The sequence below is a fragment of the Myotis brandtii genome, unplaced genomic scaffold, assembly GCF_000412655.1.
Source record: "Myotis brandtii unplaced genomic scaffold, ASM41265v1 scaffold34, whole genome shotgun sequence".
NCBI lineage: Eukaryota > Metazoa > Chordata > Mammalia > Chiroptera > Vespertilionidae > Myotis > Myotis brandtii.
The window spans coordinates 3824640-3843033 of NW_005363098.1; positions in this window are offsets into that span (position 1 = coordinate 3824640).

Here is an 18394-nt window from a genome sequence, read left to right on the forward strand (position 1 = left end):
AAGTAACTGGTACGACCAGTTGCTATGATGCCCACTGACCACCAGGGGGCAGATGCTTAATGCAGGAGCTGCCCCCTGGTGGTCAGTACACTCCCACAGCCAACCTCCCACGGCGGTCAACCTCCCGAGGTCCCTCCCTGCAGCCTGCCAGCCCCAATAGGCCCCAATCGGGACTGGGCAAGATGGCCCCGATGGGCTCTGATCTCTGGCCAGGCCGAGGGACCCCACCCATACACAAATTCATGCACCAGGCCTCTAGTATAATAATTTTTAAAAGCTTATAAAATTGGTTGTTAATAATGTATGCAGAAGCAAATAACATAACCCAAGTGGCATAAACATGTTTCTCCTAATAAAGATTATGCTAGTAGAGAGCCCAAGATTGGCACAGGCACAGAAGCTCAATAATGCCATCAAGGACCCAGGCTATTTTTCTTTCCTTGCCATCCTTCTTGCTATACATGTCATTGCAACTTGTATCATCAAACCTGTGTCACAAAGAGGCTGCTATACCTCAGGAGTCACATCCACATTGCAGACTGGAAGGAAGAGGAAAGGGTGGTGCCTGTATGAGGAAATGCACTTTCTTTTCCCAACGTTTCTAGCACACTTCTGTTTAAGTCTTATTGATTGAGTGGTACCTTGGGGACACACCAAGATCTAAAGAAGGCTGAGGAGTATTTTAGCTGGGCATTGTTGCTCAAAGCGAGGTTGAAATTCTGTTTATAAGAATGGTGGGGGAAATAGATAAGTAGTAGGATATTAACAGTATCTGACACATTTTGTCTTTGTTGTGACTGCTATAAGAAAATACCATAGACTAGATGGCTTGTAAACAACAGAATTAATTTTCCACAGCTCTGGAGGCTGGAAGTTTGAGCTCAGTATGCCAGCATGGTCCAGTTCTGGTTAGTGCCCTGTTCCGAGTCAAACTGTCAACTTTTCATTGTATCATCACATGATGGAGAGCAAAAAATAGCAACCTCCTAACTCATAAGGGTGCTAATCCCACTTGTGAGAGCTCTACTCTCATGACATCATCTAATCCTAATCACCTCCCAAAGGCCTCACTTCTTAGTATGTCACATGGCAGGGGGTGAGGGGTGGAGATTTTTCAACATGTGAACACTCAGTCCATAACACCCTTAAAGATGTTTTTCTTAAAATGACCATCTAACCCAGAGATGAAATGTCACTGTCTAAATCCCAGAAATAGCCACCGTAAGTATTTGTTTAAAATAGCAATTTTCCCCATTGTTTTGCATACAAATATCAGTCGTATATAGAAGCTTCTTTTTGCTTCTTGTTGTTTAAAAGTTCTAGCAACTTAATTTCAGGAACATTTTTTTAAATAAATAAATTTGTGATCTCCAGATGGTTGGTGTTAGCCTCTTACATTATCATTGCAAAACACATCTTATTAGTGTCATTTTAAGCTCTTCTTTTAGACCCATGTGTAAGAATGATTGAATATTCATTTTCCTTTTTAAAAAAATAAGTATTATTTGTATTTATTTTTAAAACAATGTGAAACTTACAGAAAAGTTACAAGGACAGTATGAAGAATATTTTTTGTATTGAACTATTTGGGAATAAGTTGCCAACCTGATGACCCATCACCCCCAAATACTAAAGGGTGTGTGTGTAGGACATTCTCCCACACAATCGTAATATAACCATCAAAATCAAGAAGTTAATATTGATAAGCACTACTACCTAATCCTGAGGCCCCCATTACATTTCATCAATTGCCCCAGTAATATCTTTCATAGCAAAATAAAGGATACATTTAAGAATGTGTGTGGCACTGAATTGTCACATATCTTTAGTCTGAAATGCTTCCTCAATCTTTAACTTTTATGACCTTCATACTTTTGAAGATTACAGCTAATTATTTTGTGAAAGATCCCTCAATTTGGGTGTGTTTGTGTTTAACAGGAATATCACCAAAGTGACGCTGTGTTCCTAACATCTCATCGGGTGATACTCAGTTTCAGTTGGTCCTATTACTGATGATGTCCACTTTAATCACTTAGTTAAATGGTGTCTTCCAGGCTTCTCCACAAGGAAAAGATCCAAAATGAAGTTACAATTTTTTTCTATTTTGAATTAATAAATATTAACTTTGTCAGGAGATACCTTGAATCTAAATAAATCTAACTTTAAATCTAAATAAATACACTAATTCTCATCAAACTTTAATTTCTCTCTCTCTCTCTCTCTCTCTCTCTCTATATATATATATATATATAATCAGTATGAGCTCATGGGTTTCTATTTTTGTTCAATGGGTTATAATCTGTTACTATTATTTATTTTGATGCTTAAATTGTCCCATATTTGGCCAGTGGGAGCCCCTTCAAAATGGCTAATATGACATTTTATCTCATAATTCTTTGAGTATTTTTTTTTTTTACTAGCACAACAAAATTTTACAGGCTCATGTACAGGCCCCAGTGTTAAAATTGACCATTTCTTCAAGGAATAGTGTTCCCAAATCAAATAGAGGTTAATCAGTTAAATTTGAATTTCAGATAAAAATTGAAGTATAGATATGTCCCATGCAGTTTTCTTATTTGCTAATTATTTGCTGTATTTTTATATGTCTGGCACCCTATGGAGGAACTCTTGTTCCTTTAAGTGGTGAATGTTAAGAGAAAGCCACAATCTGGGTAGGCCTGCTGGTTGCAATTTGAGTCCACAGCTCTCAGCTCTTGATGGATAGAGCTAGGGAACATTCATGCACACATACACACACATACACACACACACACACACACATTTAAAAAAAAATGTCAGCATTTTGGAAAACCCTAACTTAACTCTGGTGCCGTGTCACATATAGAAATTTTTTGATATTTGCAACCATAGTAAAACAAAGACTTATATTTTTGATATTTATTTTATATATTTAAATGCCATTTAACAAAGAAAAATCAACCAAAAAAATGAGTTCACGTGTCACCTCTGACATGCGTGTCATAGGTTCGCCATCACTGATATAGACACATTGCAACCCATGAGTTTACACTGATAACTTCTACTTCCAATCCAACACCTGAGGGTTTATTCTAGTTTTCTCCCTCTCCATATTTCTGACTTCATTCTCCTAGGGTGACAAACCTGGCTCACGTTACCCTTAATATTTTTACTTAATTGATCAATGCCTTGGCATAAAATTAAAATCACAATGCTGTCACTGTGCACTCACCTATGAGGAGGCCCTCTCAGTCTGCTTGTGCTCAGACCCTTGTGCAAGGCCATCCCCTTGGGCTCTAACACTGCAGGTCACCCCACAGTGTGGCTCCTCTTCATCTTTCACGGGATCTGACTATCCTCCCCCGACCCCCATGTATGCTACCGCCTGCAGGGATCTGCTCCTCTCTCTGCTCAGGCTTGGCTACCACAACAGGCCATCCTCAGGCCTCCTCAGCCTGCTCAGAATCTGACTCCACACCCATCCTTCCTGTCTGTACACACTCCTCACCTTACTCTAAGCATGAAAGTCTTCAGATATAAGTGATACTTAAGTATGAAATATTATATTACTCTTACTATTCATAACACAGCTGAAGAAAATAGATCCAGAGACATAGAATCATGGAACAGACTGTGGAATCTCAGAGGGAAGGTGGGGGTGGGTGGGTGGGTGAGTGGATGAGAAGAGATCAACCAAAGAACTTGTATGCATATATGCGTAACCTATGGACACAGACAATAGTGTGGTGAAGGCCGGGGCAGGGGTGGAGGTGGGCTAGAAGGGGTTAATGGGGAGAAAGGGGGACATATGTAATACTTTCAACAATAAGATTTAATTTTTTTTTTAAAAAAAGAGGTTTTCAATGTAAGAGGCTTTCATAGAAGCCACTGGAAACATAGTTACTTGGAAATATTTGTAATCATTTGCATTGAACTGATAATAACCACTACTTGTTGACTAATGATAAAAATCCAAGAAAAGTCAAAATTATAAATGTAAACTACTGTTTAAAAACCTGTTTGTCTCCACTTTCTCTCAAAAACCCCTAAAATAATAGTCAAGGAATAAAAAGACATAAAAAGTATAAGAGAACATGAGATGAAATGACAGGAGAAAAGAGATGTTCCGGAAATTTCTAGAAGGTAGAAAGTAAATGGACAAGGAATAGCTAAGGCAAAAGGAAGCTAAAACTTAAGTTCCTGCAGCAGAGTTTCTAGCAGTGACCAGCCGATTCCTGATGCGGAACTCTAGAAAATGTCAAAAATCGAAGTCACTAGCTGCCTCTGAAGGCACTGGTGCAGGGCAGAGCAGGAAACAAGCCAGGAATCATCAGACATTTAAGGAAAGTCTAACATGAAAACAAAACAAAAAAGAAAACTAGCCTGGAGAAAACTGAGACTACACAGAAGAAGAAAAACATCAAAGATTAAAACTTTATTAAGACGAAGGGCATGGGATAGTAGTGTGTGTGTGTGTGTGTGTGTGTGTGTGTGTGTGTGTGTGTGTGTGTGTTGAGATGATCTTCAATTATAATAGAAACTTAATAGATGATGTCTTGGTTTGAAAAATCATGAGATATCTATGTCAGCATGTTAATTACATGAAAATACTAAGGGGAAAACCACCTAAAAAGTTGAAAGTGGTTGCCTCTAAGGAAGCCACATTAGGTGAAGGGAAAAGCAGGTGATTCTTGTTTTTCTTTTTTTTTCCCTTTTTTAAACAAGCCTATATATTACTTTGATTAAAAAAAAACACAAGAATTTAATTTAAGAATTATGTTTGTACAAATTGAAACATCTTAATATAGCACACAATTTGGAAAGAAGCAGGCTGTAGGGGAAAGAGCCAGAATGTAACACCTCAATTCAATTAAATGGGCAATTCAGCCCCTTTACTGCTTACATAAATCTGTATAAGGTCTTGACATTTGAGATTCAGTTTATAACTTGGGTATAATAATACTTGCCCTACTGCCTTAGTTTGCTAGGGCTGTCATAACACATAATGCTACTGACCAAGTAGTTTAAACAGAATTTATTTTCTCACAGTTCTGGAGGCTGAAAACCTAAGATTGAGCTGTGGGCAGGGCTGGTTTCTCTTGAGGTCTCTCCTTTTGGCTTATAACTGGCTGCTTATTACTGTGTCCCAACATGGCCTTTTCTCTATAGGAGCTCATTCTCAGGGTTTCTTTCTCTTCTTATAAGAATACCAGTCATATTGAATAGGGCCCTGCCATAAAGTAAGGCCTCATTTTAACTTAATAACATCTTTCAAGACCTTTTCTCTAAATAGTTACATTCTGAGGTACTAGAGATTGGGATTTCAACATATGAATTTTGGGTGAACACAATTCAGCCCATTGTACCTCCCTACTACATTCATCCATTTGCTAAGATTTATTGGGACTCCTTTCATGTTCCAACTTGTGCTAGGCACCGAGGATTGAATGAGAGGATCAAATGAGATATTGGCATTTTGAAAACTAACTTAAATATAAAAATATATTAGGGCATAGCTTACACAACATGATACTTTGCTTGCAGCAAATAATTAAGTTGAATGAAGTCAAATGAGAAAGATGGAAAATTTCTAAAAGGGAAAAAAGTGGAAAGTGTGGGCAAAGTTATTGAATAGTAACTGTTATTTCTTAAACATCTGATATGCGCCAGGTACTACAATAAGATTTATGCAAACAATCTCATTTAATAATTACTACTACCCTGCTGGATCAATATTATCAAAATCATTTTACTAGTGAGAAATTTATCACTCACAGACTCAGTAACTTCCCTAGAGTTTAGTTTGTACAGCCAATAAGTGGCTTGAATTTGGAGCTATCTGATGCCAACACCTAGTATCCATGCTCCTTCCACTACTCTCCACTGAGAGTCACAACCAGCAAGGAATTATGGCTAGGCTTTATTTCTTTTCTCTTTTTTCTAATCTTCACCAGAGGCTATGTTTATTGATTTTAGATAGAGAGACAGACAGACAGATAGACAGATAGACAGACAGAGTGAGGGAGAGACAGAGAGAGAAACATCTATGTGAGAAAGAAACATTGATCAGTTGTCTCAACATGCCCCAGCTGGGGACAGAAGCCATACATGTGTCCAGACAGGAATCAAACCCACAACCGTTTTAGTGGACAGGATGACACTCCAACCAATATGTTTATTGGTTTTAGATAGAGAGACAGACAGACAGATAGACATATAGACAGACAGACAGAGTGAGGGAGAGAGAGAGAGAGAAACATCTATGTGAGAAAGAAACATTGATCAGTTGTCTCAACATGCCCCAGCTGGGGACAGAAGCCATACATGTGTCCAGACAGGAATCAAACCCACAACCGTTTTAGTGGACAGGATGACACTCCAACCAGCTAAGCCACGTGGCCAGGACTAGGTTTATTTCTTTATGTTAATTTTTTAAAATATTGAATATATTGAAAAAGTGTAATTTATGTGTATAGAGAATAGCAATAAAAAAAGAACACCTTTGTACTCACCACCTGGCTTTAGAAAGAGAATATGTATTGTCAGTATCTTAAAGGTCCTGTTATACATCTCTCTCAACCCCTGTTCTCTCCCCTCTCCTTCCCAGAACTATTATTCTAGTTTAGTATTTACTCACCTATCACACACACACACACACACACACACACACTTACATTTTCATTTTGCATGTTTTAACATCTAAATAAATGATGTGTTCTTCTGGGACTAATTTTCCCCCATCAGCAATAGGTCTCTAAGATTTATTCAGGTTGATGTCAGTGGCCATAATTGCACCTCATGGCCTCAGATGGTCTAGTGCTGCCAGTCTGACCTCTGGAATCCTATTATTCCCATTGAGTCTGGGGCATCTCTTACTATCAGTCTTGCTATAGAGGACACACAGTCAGTTCTGAGCTTCTCAGAATGTAGGAGCATATTCCTTATCACTTCAGTGAGGAGAGTGTCCCCTGAGCCCTACCAGGGAACATTTTCAGCTGGTAGTTTCTCTGAGGTTACATAATAATTGCATTCTTGATTCTAGACTGTTGGATTTTTTTTTACCCACTTCCTCATCTTTTTCTAAGTAATTCCAGCATCTCCATCTCATTGTTGTTTTAAAGTTTCAAGGAGCCATTCCCGCAATGTACTAGGTACAGTTCTAGGCATTCTACCAGGATATTAAGTCTTAAGTCACTGAATAATGCACGCATATTAGTAAATTCTCCCCTATCCAGCCTTATAGTCTGTCCTCCCAAGTTGAGCACTTTCAAGATCCAGGCAAATTCTTCCAGCTCCTGCTGGTACATATTTGCCAGGTTCTGAGATGCTTTTGGTGAATAATCCCTTTCTTCACATAGCAGTATTACTCTGCTTGGCTCATAATAAGACTTTTAATTACTGGTCTAGAAGCAATAAAGAGAGGCAGGAAAAGATCTCACAGACAAGCATCATCTTGCAAGGCATCTGCCCTAGCTAAGGCCTTTGCACAATCTCCAGGCAACTAGAGACTGGCTTCCTCTAGCAAGAGGGAGAGCTTCAGAGAGTTCTGGCTCAGAGTACGCAGAGGGTCTTTGTTGCCACCTGATCCAAATCTAGAATCCCATTCTGAGGATCTCTTTCCTTGCATCACTTCTAGGACCTACTGACTTAGGCTGGGTTCCTCTAAAACAGGATTTAAGTATGTTAGACATGTGGTATGTTAGACATGTAAAATGTGATACCAGGAAGTACTATTCGAGGAATGGAGAAGTGAGCCATCAAAGGGAAGAAAACAATACAGAGCTGGAAACAATGCAAAGGGAAGGAAATGTTCACGAGCAGGGTACCACTGAGGACCACTGGGGCTCAATCCCACAGGGAACTCTGGGAGACAAGCAGGACACATCAAAGTTGTCCCACCCAAGGAAGCAGGGAAGCTGGGATGTTTGTCCTTCAACTCCCATTTGCCATTGGCTGACGGCTGTTCCCCAAGAGTTGGAGCAGGATCTGCACTGTGAACCATTGCTGTTATACTACGGAGAAGGAACTGGTTAGTCTGGAACAGGGTAAATCACTTGTGGGTTCATTGGTCTCCTCCTAGTTGATGTATAAGCAAGTGATTTCCTCAGGGAAGAAAGAGAAGACCTTCAAAATAATAATCACAGTACTTGTTGCCTAGAGAAAGCTATTGTTGCTGGGAACTGAATACCCGACAGTTCTGAAGCTTTGATCAAGGACAGTGATCTTGCCTGTCTTATCTACTGCAGTGTACTCAGCACCTGGCACATAGTAGGTATTTAATACATATTGTTGATACATTTTAAAATGTCCATAGCCAGAAGATTTGACTTTGGGTGGTGGGCACACATGCAATATACAGATGATGTATATAGCATTGTACAGTTGAAACCTATATAGTTTTATTAACCAATGTCACCTCAATAAATTGAATAAAAAATAAATTTCTGTAGCCTTAAAAATACATGGAGGCATCTGAAATGGATATTGCAAGTGAAAGAAGCCAGTTCAGTTTGAAAGGGGTACATACTGCATGACTCCAAGTGTATGACATTTGGAAAAGGGAAAATTGCCGAAACTATAAAAGATCCTTCACAATAGATAGTTATAATGAAGACAAAATGAGATAATGAAAGCAAAAGTTGTTGTTGTCATTATTCCTTCCTTCTTTGGAAAATTACAGGTCTAAAAGGTACCTAGGAAAGTGCTTAATGTTTTCAGAGTATAATTTAACCCTTGGTGTGAAGACAGGAAATATATACCCTTGCTTTCAAGTTCAACAGATGGTTATCACCAGGGCTGTATCATATGGCCATGTGAGTTATGCACTGCACAATGGCAGGGGGCACCATTTATATAATTCGGGACCTGTAGCTGAAAGCTAAGGATTAGCAGGTAAAGATTTCAGATCCCACTATATATGACATACTCGCAGATAATTACACAAACCAGATAGCTACTAGCTATCCAAACAAGTGGCACGTGGACCTCAAATTTTCAAATAAATTTGAGAAGTACTATACATTTAATGAATGAAAGGAATTTCCATGTTGAAGCTCTAAGTGGTTTTTAAGTAATAAAAGATATAGACTAAAAGTAAAAGGGACAGCAAAAAGTGTAAGAATTTTGGCCCCCCCAAACCCCACTTATTTAAGTCCTACCTCCAATTCTTTTTTAAGTAATAAAAGATATAGACTAAAACTAAAAGGGACAGCAAAAAGTATAAGAATTTTAGGCCCCCAAACCCCACTTATTTAAGTCCTACCTCCAATTCTAAGATCAGCCACTAAAGAAGTGTCTCCTAAATTACAAATTTTAAACAGCTCTATGAGAAGAGGAAGTTTCTTCCTTATGCAAATGAAATATGGTCTCAGAAAGAGAGTGAATGGCATGGACAGGGAACAGGTGCCGGAACCCTGATCTACTTGATGGCAGGGAACACTGATCCTAGACTTCCAAGAAATATTTTCAAAGTATGCACTTCCAATCAACAGCTCAGTAATATCTTTACTTGGAAGTTATCCTAATTCTCATCTGAAAGAATGAACATATGAGAACAACATGGATATTCTAAAGAGAAATGCGGTAGGGAGCTAACCCTACCAGATACATTATAAAGCAACAAGAATTAAAAGTTTGCAGTACTGGAATGGAAATTGAATTGACAGATCTCTCAGTGGAACACCACTGGGAGAAAAATCAATGCATATCTTCACCTCACATCATGAATAAAAAATAAATTTTAGAATATGTAAAGACACCTGAAACCTATATGATCATTTTAACCAATGCCACTCCAATAAATTAAATAAAAAAGAATATGTAAAGAGATGAAAAAGACAAATCAAGCTTTAGATAAGCTAAATGAAGAGAGAATTAAATGTTTCTCAAGCCTCTGGGAAAGTGTGAATTTCTAAGCTTGAAAACAATAGAAAAAAATAAAAATTTGACAACATAAGAACAACCATAATTTTGAAAGTTAAAGTTTTAAAAAGCAAGCAGAAAACTGGGAAATAGTATTGTCTCTAAAGGGTTCAGATAAATAGATAGAAAAATAACTAAGATCCTAATAGATAGGTCAGCAAAGGGCATGTTTAGAACATTTATAGAAGACCTACTATGACTAGTTTTAAACAAAATTTTTCACCTGCAGTTGTGATTTTAAAAAGCAACAACTAAAACAAAAACACATCATTTTCACCAATTAAATTGGCAATATAAAAGAATTTTGATATCAATGTGGAGGGGACAGAAAAATAAACATGCTGTGCATTTCTAGTGACACAACCTTTTGGAAAGTAATAAATTTGGTAAAATATATTAAGAAGAAAATTATATCTCATACCCTTTTATCCAGTAAATGAAGAAAATGCAAGGAAAAAGCCATATGCTCTTAGTCACAGAATATTATGTACAGTTATAAAAGATCAGAATCAACAATTATATAACAATAAGGAACTGGTTCAGATTTTGCCAAATGATGGGTTGAACAAAAATTAATGAATGAGTGAAACACATATGGTGGAATATTATTCTGCAAAAAATAAGATCACTATGTAAATCAAATGACCATGCAATAAGGGTATTGTTTTGAGTTTTTCCCCTCCTTTGTCCAGCATGCTTACCAATTTCCTTCTGATAACAACATCCCTTTCCTTTGAAGAATCATTCCCAACCTTGTGTTATCCTGGTGGCCCAACTTCATCTCTGTTAACTGGTGAGCATATGACGCAGAATGGACGAGTGACAACGGCCCCTGTGCATGGTAATTGGTCAAAGGAAGAATTTATTTATTTATTTATTTATTGCCTGACCAATTTCAGTCCTTTCACAGATTTTTCCCAAGTGAAATTAGACAGATGTTCTCTCTTCCTTTGGATGACCTTGGGCTATTGGCTGCCTCACCCCCCTGCTGGCTGGGTTGAGAAATGCAGAAAAAGAGAATGGAGGTAACATAAGAAGAGAATGAGAGAAAAAAGAAAAATCTGATGACATTCTCTGGACCCCTGCACATAGCTCTACCTAAATCCCCTATGCTTCCCACTTACATGAGCATTCCTGACACATGGTTTGGAATGGTTAAGCCAATATGCGTTGAGGGTCTGTCCTTAGCAGTTGTGTCCTCACTCATGCAGAAACAATTTCCATACAGTGTGTTTGGTGGCCAGAGTATTCTTAAAAATCTAGATCAGAGATGTCATTGCCATTTCTGATGGCATTTTAATGACATTTTAATGTCATTAAAATCTTGCAATAGCTTCACATTGCTGTTGTACCATGTCCCACAGGATCCCCCTTCCCTAACACACACACATACACACGCACATTCTCTCTCTCTCTCTCCTTCCTTCAACTCAGCTCCCTCCATGCTTCTCTTGCTCATTTACTCTATCACATTGGCCACCTTTATGTTCCTCAAAGATCATTCCTGCCCTGGTGTCCTGGGTGTTGAACTTGTTTCATGTGAGGAATGCTCTGGCCTAGACCTCCACAAGGCTGACTCTTCCTTGTCAATCAGGTTCCATCCCAAATAACACTTCTGTGAGATCTCTCCTGACTGCTTACTCTACATTATGCTCCTTTATTTACTTCACATTAACTACATCTATCTTAAATTCTCTTATTTACTTGCCTTGTGTTTTACAACAAAGAAAACATGTAGGATAACAACATGTATGTACACTGAGATTACAACTAGGAAACAATAAGCATATGAGAAACTATATCAGATTTATCATACTGGGGTGATGAGGACTGATTGGTTATGTCTGATTTCTTTCATCTTTTAAAAAATTTTCCACATTTTTTATAATGTATTCTTTTAAAAAATCTAGATCAGATTTAATTAATTAAGATACAGATAGAAAAAGTCATAGGCTCTTCAGAAATCACTAGCTTCTTGGCATTTTTATGAAGAATTTCAGTTACTCCAGTCTTAATTTTGAGAAACTATAATGGCAGGTTCTGCCAACAACTATCTTCAGAAAGATCTATTGGTTAAAAAAAGAGGGAAAAATTTAAAAGGAGCATTTGGTATGACAGTGCTTCGAATCACAAAGGACAGATTCTAATTGGATCATTGTTTAAACTGCCAAAGCACAAAATAAATGTGATGAGTTTTCTATATATATACATAAGCTCGCATCAAGACACATAAAGATCAGATACAATAATAAAAGTTCTTGAAATAATTTGTCCCAATGCCATGGTCAAATGCAGAATAAAAAGGATCCACTATTTGTCATCAGCAACATGGAAGTAAATAAAAAGGCTAAGTAAGGCCTAGGAATTTTACAAACTTTATGTTTAAAGTGGTATTTATAATTTTTTAAAATGTAACACTTTATGGAAATACCCCAAAGCCTAAGGTGATCACAACTTCTGTCTTAAAATCCACAGTGACCTTTTCCCTCCTTGAACCACATTTCTCTTTATTACCAGTCTCTCCTTGCTCTTTCACACAAGGGACCTGACAGGTCTGCCCTCCAGAGAGCCCACAATTCCACAGTCACCTCACTGGTTTATTTAAGAGTTTCGCCTGTTTTTCAACCATCTAGTCTCTACTTGGTGAATAACATCATTTACTTTTTGTTTTTACAAATAGTTATGAAGTACCCACATGTGGTAGATCTTGGGCAGAGACAATACGTTCTTCTCTATTGAATCACAGTTTACTGGGAGAAGCAAACAAAGACAAGTGATCAAATAAATTATATACAAAAATGGTTAAGTTCTAAGGAGGAAACAAATAGGATTTCCTGCTAAGATGGTCATGAAAAATCCTTCTGAAAATGTAAATTGAGATCTAAAGCGTGAGGAGGAGTTAGCTTAGGTTAGAAAAAACCATGTTTATGTGAAGGTCTGTATGGCTGGAATATCATAAGCAAAGGCTAAGTGCCATAAAGTAAAATGAGTGTGATTAGAGTCAAGCATGGCCTTACAGGTTGGCTTTTATTTTAAGTGAAATTTGAAACAGTTGAGAGGTTTTAATCTAAAAATCAGACATATCTGATTTACTTTTATTTTTGCTTCACTTTTTCCCTTTATTTACTTGTTTTCAAAATAGTGAGTGGGTTTCTTAGTATCTAAAGGATATAAACTTTATAACCAGATTATTGATACAAAATACCTGGCTGAGATTTTGATTGAGATCATGGTAAATCTATAGACAAAGTTGGGATGAACTGACATCTTGACAATATTGAGTCTTGCTATCCATGAAGGTGGACTCTCTCTCCATTTATTTTGATCTTTGATGTCTCCCATCAGTGTTCTGTAGTTTTTCTTGTACAGATCTTGAAGATATTTTGTAGATTTATACCTAAGTGTTTCTTTTGGTGTTAATGTAAACGGCATTGTGTTTTTAATTTCAAATTCATTGCTTATATGTAAGAAAGCAATTGACTTTTGTAGATTTACCTTGGATCCTATAACTTTGCAATAATAGCTAATTAGTTTTAGGAGTTTAAATGATCCCAAAAAAATTTTCTACGTAGATAATTTAGTATCCATCAAAGGTTTTGAAATATATATATATATCATTATGACTTTATGGATCTAAACATTTTAATCCATTTTAATCTCTTGCAATGATCATTTTTTATCAATATATGGAGCCCTTGGGAGTCTTTTTAAATGGATTCTTGAGAACTTTTGACAGTTCCTCAGTGGTCTTGGATTGCTTCACTACTATCTAGTAAGGCAAGACATTCCAGGCCAGTCTTTTACATTTCTTGCCTCAGACTTGTAATCAGCTTATTTTCCAAGGAGCCCTGACGCTTTTCATTGGGAGTCCAAGTGAACTACCACACTGTCTCCTAACCCATTTCTTTAATTCCACTTAACTGGCTTTTATTCCATTCTCTATATAAAAGCAAAGATGATTTTAAATCACACTCAGAATTATGCCTTCAAAATACTATCTCCCAATAAAAGGCTCCTTGGAGAAAGAAAAAAAAAAAGACTGAAGAACAACTTACAAATTTTTGGTGAAGACCGATGGAGAATATCAATATCAGAATAAGGAATATTCTCAGAAAGATCTGAAGTGGGATATTAAATCACTGTTTCAAAATGCCAATAGTCTTAAATTTAAAGCTATTTTATAAACAATATATCCAAAAATCCAATACACCTAGTAACTGTTCACATTTCTGTAGTACTCTTCCAGTTCTCGTTAACTAAATCGACAATTTAAACGTTGCAAGCAGCATGTTCATTCTGCTTTATGGCCTATGTTTCCATGCGGACAATTTAAAACTGCATCACTTTAAAAGGCATTCAATCATGCGAACATATAATAATTTATGTAATCATTTTCTTATCTTGGGTTGAGTTGATTCTGATTTTTTATTATTGTGTCCCAGTTAAAACTCTCATTATAAGCAACAAAAACTGATTTAAATTACTTTAAGATAGAGTCAATGGGCAGAAATGCAGTTTGGGCATCTGGAAGGAGCCAGAAAACTGTTGGTTTGTTTTTTGTTTATTTCTGTTTTTCTTGGTGAATCTGTTTCATTCTTCTTCTCCTTATCCTGATTGTCTCTCCTTATAGGGGAATAGAGTTACCTTATAACAGCAGTTTATTTTTCCACCCTGGTAACAGCACCCCTACTGCTTATACAAAGACTAATCTGCGATTCTCTGTCCCAGTTTCACATCCTTGCTTGCATTAGATCCATCTCTGGTTGAGTTGTAGTTCAGGAGTTGAATTATCCAGCATCACCCTGTAGATGGGGGTTGTGGGGGGTGTGGGGGGGATGGCTTATGGGCTGAGCTGACCCCTAAAAGAGGCCACTACAATTTGAATAATGCTGCTATGAACAAGTTTGTAGAAGTTGCTTTTTTTCTTTGTCCTTGGAGTATGTTCTTCAAAGTGGAATTACTGGGTCTCAGAGTAGGAACAGTTCATGACTTATCCTTAGATGATGTGAGCTGGGCCATGCTGAGGACAGGAGAGGAAATAAGGGTGTTGGGAAATACTGGTCTGGCAACTCTGAAGAAACTCTCCCTTATCTCCACGATACGCCTTTTAAGTCATTGCCTGTTTTCACCCTCAGAAAGCACTCTCTTTACATTCCATTTTTGTTTTTTGGATTTTTTTGTTGTTGGTGGTGTTGTTTTGTTTGTTTTGCCTTTTCAGTAGTATTTACTGGACAGAGGAAATGAGAGGACAATGCAATCCAATGCTCATGTAGTAACATAACTTAAAGAGTTAATTAAGTATCAAAATGTCTTCTCACGAATAAATACCCCACATCCTCTCATCTTTCTAATTAGTCCCATTTTCTAACCCTTTTCATTGGTTTTTGGCTTTTGCCACTCTCTCTACTTCCTCCCCTCACACTGAGGATTTGAACACTTTCCCTCCAGAATACTCATCAGCTTAAACTATTGATTCCACTTCTTAAAGAGTTAATTAAGTATGAAAATGTCTTCTCACGAATAAATACCCCACATCCTCTCATCTTTCTAATTAGTCCCATTTTCTAACCCTTTTCATTGGTTTTTGGCTTTTGCCACTCTCTCTACTTCCTCCCCTCACACTGAGGATTTGAACACTTTCCCTCCAGAATACTCATCAGCTTAAACTATTGATTCCTTTGAGTAAATTATAACTTTCAAGGATATTGATTACTTAAGTACTTTACATTTCTAACAAAATTACATTGTTCTTTTTCAAAATTTTAATCTACCTTTGAATTCCTCAATTCATGAGTTTGGGAATTGGACAAAATTCAGTACAAGATTTCAGAAAGGGGGTGTGGGGTGTGGGGTGTGGGATAGGCTATAGAGAACTGGGACAGAAGATGTCCCAGGTGGACTTTGTCCTGGCTGACCTAGCTTAGTAGACTGTGAAAGAGGCCACATGTAGGAAGAGGGAAAGAAGAATCAGCCAGTGTAAGATAGGGCATCTGACTGACCTAGAGGAAATGACCAAGTGTGGCTTCTGAGCTAAAAACGAGTTGCTGAAAATAACAGTCCTGATTGGGCAAGAAGGTAGGCTTGAGTCCAGGATCAAAGTCCAAGGAGTAAAATGTTCAGCTCAAGGGACCAGAAGGAGAGCCAGAGAGATCTGATTCCATACAGCAGCGTTGACGGCAGTATTTGCCACGTGTTTGCAATACATTATAATTCCCCAAATTGCCGTTTTTCTTCATTGCGTTGTAAAGTCCCCTGTTGCTTATTTAAAGTTGTACAATTCACAAAGGTGCTGTCAGAGCATGACTTGACTCTTAAGTCAAGATCTCACCCTGTTTTATATTTAAATGCAGGTGACAAGGGCTGGCATAACCTGGCAGGTGTGTTCTGGTCCCCAGCAAAATGAGACTGTGCAGGTGCCATTGGCTGGGGCTCAGCCCAGGCATGGGGAAGTGTCTGTCCCCTGGAGGGTCCCTCAGTTCCTAAAGGAGTTCCTCCACAGGTGCAATGGGGAGGTAAGGGGGCCTTTCCTTATATCGTTCATCGTTTTACACACTCCCACCTAGTTTTAAGGGGATAAAGGGAATGGTACCTGGCTTCTGAGTTTGTAGGGAAAAGTGCTAAAAAGCAGATAAGTACTTGGGAAATTGTCTTGAGTTCAGAGAATGAACAAGGCATTACTGTGTAATAGAGGCACTTATAACTGTTCTGGGAACACTACCAGTGTGTTAAGAAGATGGTCAGCTATTTGTTTTAAAGAATTCAAAGACTAGCAAAAGCCACTCTGGTAGTTTTGGGGGAAAACTGTGGGCAAAAATTACAGAAGAGGAGGAGCCCATGAGGACCAGGAACATTTAATGCAGCTGTCTATTAGGGAACATTTTATTCAAAAGAAGATAAATAGCCGTTGTACTATAAAACAAATATTTTTGCAACATTTCCATCCTTGCCTCCTTACATTTCTGTTCTCATACTTTGCTAGAATGTAGAATAAAAAACCAAAACAAAACCACAATGTGAAGCTCACATAGAATATGGCTTGATTCTATTCATCAGTATTAAGAGAAGTATTTGGCATGTTTTTTCAATACATTATAATTCCCCCAAATTGCGTCTTTTCTTCACTCTATTGTAATTTCCTCCCATGTTGCTTTATTTAAAATTGCACAATTCATAGGAGATTAAGGCTTGCTCCAATGAATATGCTCAAATTTCTCATTTGACACAAAATTGTATGTGCCTCTGTCTTTGTTAGTGACTAACCCCTTCTGAGTAATTAATTCTTAATAAATATTAAGTGATATATTTGCTTTTGTGTTCTTGGCTAGAAATTCCATGACTGGGCATACTCTCAAATTTTGCCCCTTTTTGGATAATGTGCTTTTTGTAATAGTGAATCAAAATATATTTTTATTCAAATGCTTCCTTAAATTCAAAATAGAGAGAAAAGAATTCTAGGATCTTCAAAACGCTAAGGAAATGTGACTCTGCAATGGAATTATGTCAAAGGAAACCAACAGAGTAAACTGAAGAATATTCTTCTCACCATAAGCTCTACAAGTGAAAGGAGAATTTTTTTAAAAAGAGGAATGCTTCAAATGAGATATTTTTAACAATTATAAAATTATTTCAACTATATAGGCTATGTATGATAATGAATGTATGGGATCTGATTTAACTAGATGGGACTATAATTTTTCAAAGCAGTGAATTCCAACTTGTATTTAGTAAGTTTTGGGGTGGTGTTTTTTTTGTTGTTGTTTGTTGTTTGTTTGTTTTGTTTTTTTGGCTATGCTACTGACCTACTTCCATATGTGGACTCATAAATCCCAGGCTCCTAGGAGAGTAGGGAAAAAAAGGTACTTGCTTATAGTCTGCAACTTATTACACTCATCTATAGTCCTTCAAGTCTGGGCAGGGGATGGACTGTTCTTTTTTTATAGAAGAACCTTTTTGTCCTTTGTTGGAGACGCTTCCAGCAATTTAACAATCGACTCTAATAGAATCGTATGAATAAAACTAATGAAAACATGAAGAAATGAACTCTAGAGACCAAACATACAGTAGCTTATTGTTCAGTCTCTGGAGAATAGAAATACCTTCTCTAACAAGGTACAATGGTACAAACAGGAACTAACACTCGGGTTTCAATGAACAAGGCATTTAGGGTCAGGAGAAGGCCAATATTGCCGACCTTAATCTGGTCAGTAAGAGTAAACTCCACAAACAGGTATAAGCAAAAAGGTAAATGTGCTTCAACTTTTCAATATGTTCAGATGATTTTTTAAATTGTTTTAAGAGAGCAACAAATTACTGGACCTAGTTTTTCATCCTTTGCCCCATCTTAACGTTTTGTTTGTTTGTTTTTGAAGGGGCTTATGGATAAGTAGTGTTTTATCTTTCACTGAGGCTAATCCTGATTTTGCCTATTCTCTTGTATCTTAGGAAGTATACGGGGAACTTGGAAAGGGAGAGTTGGTACAACTGAAATACCTAG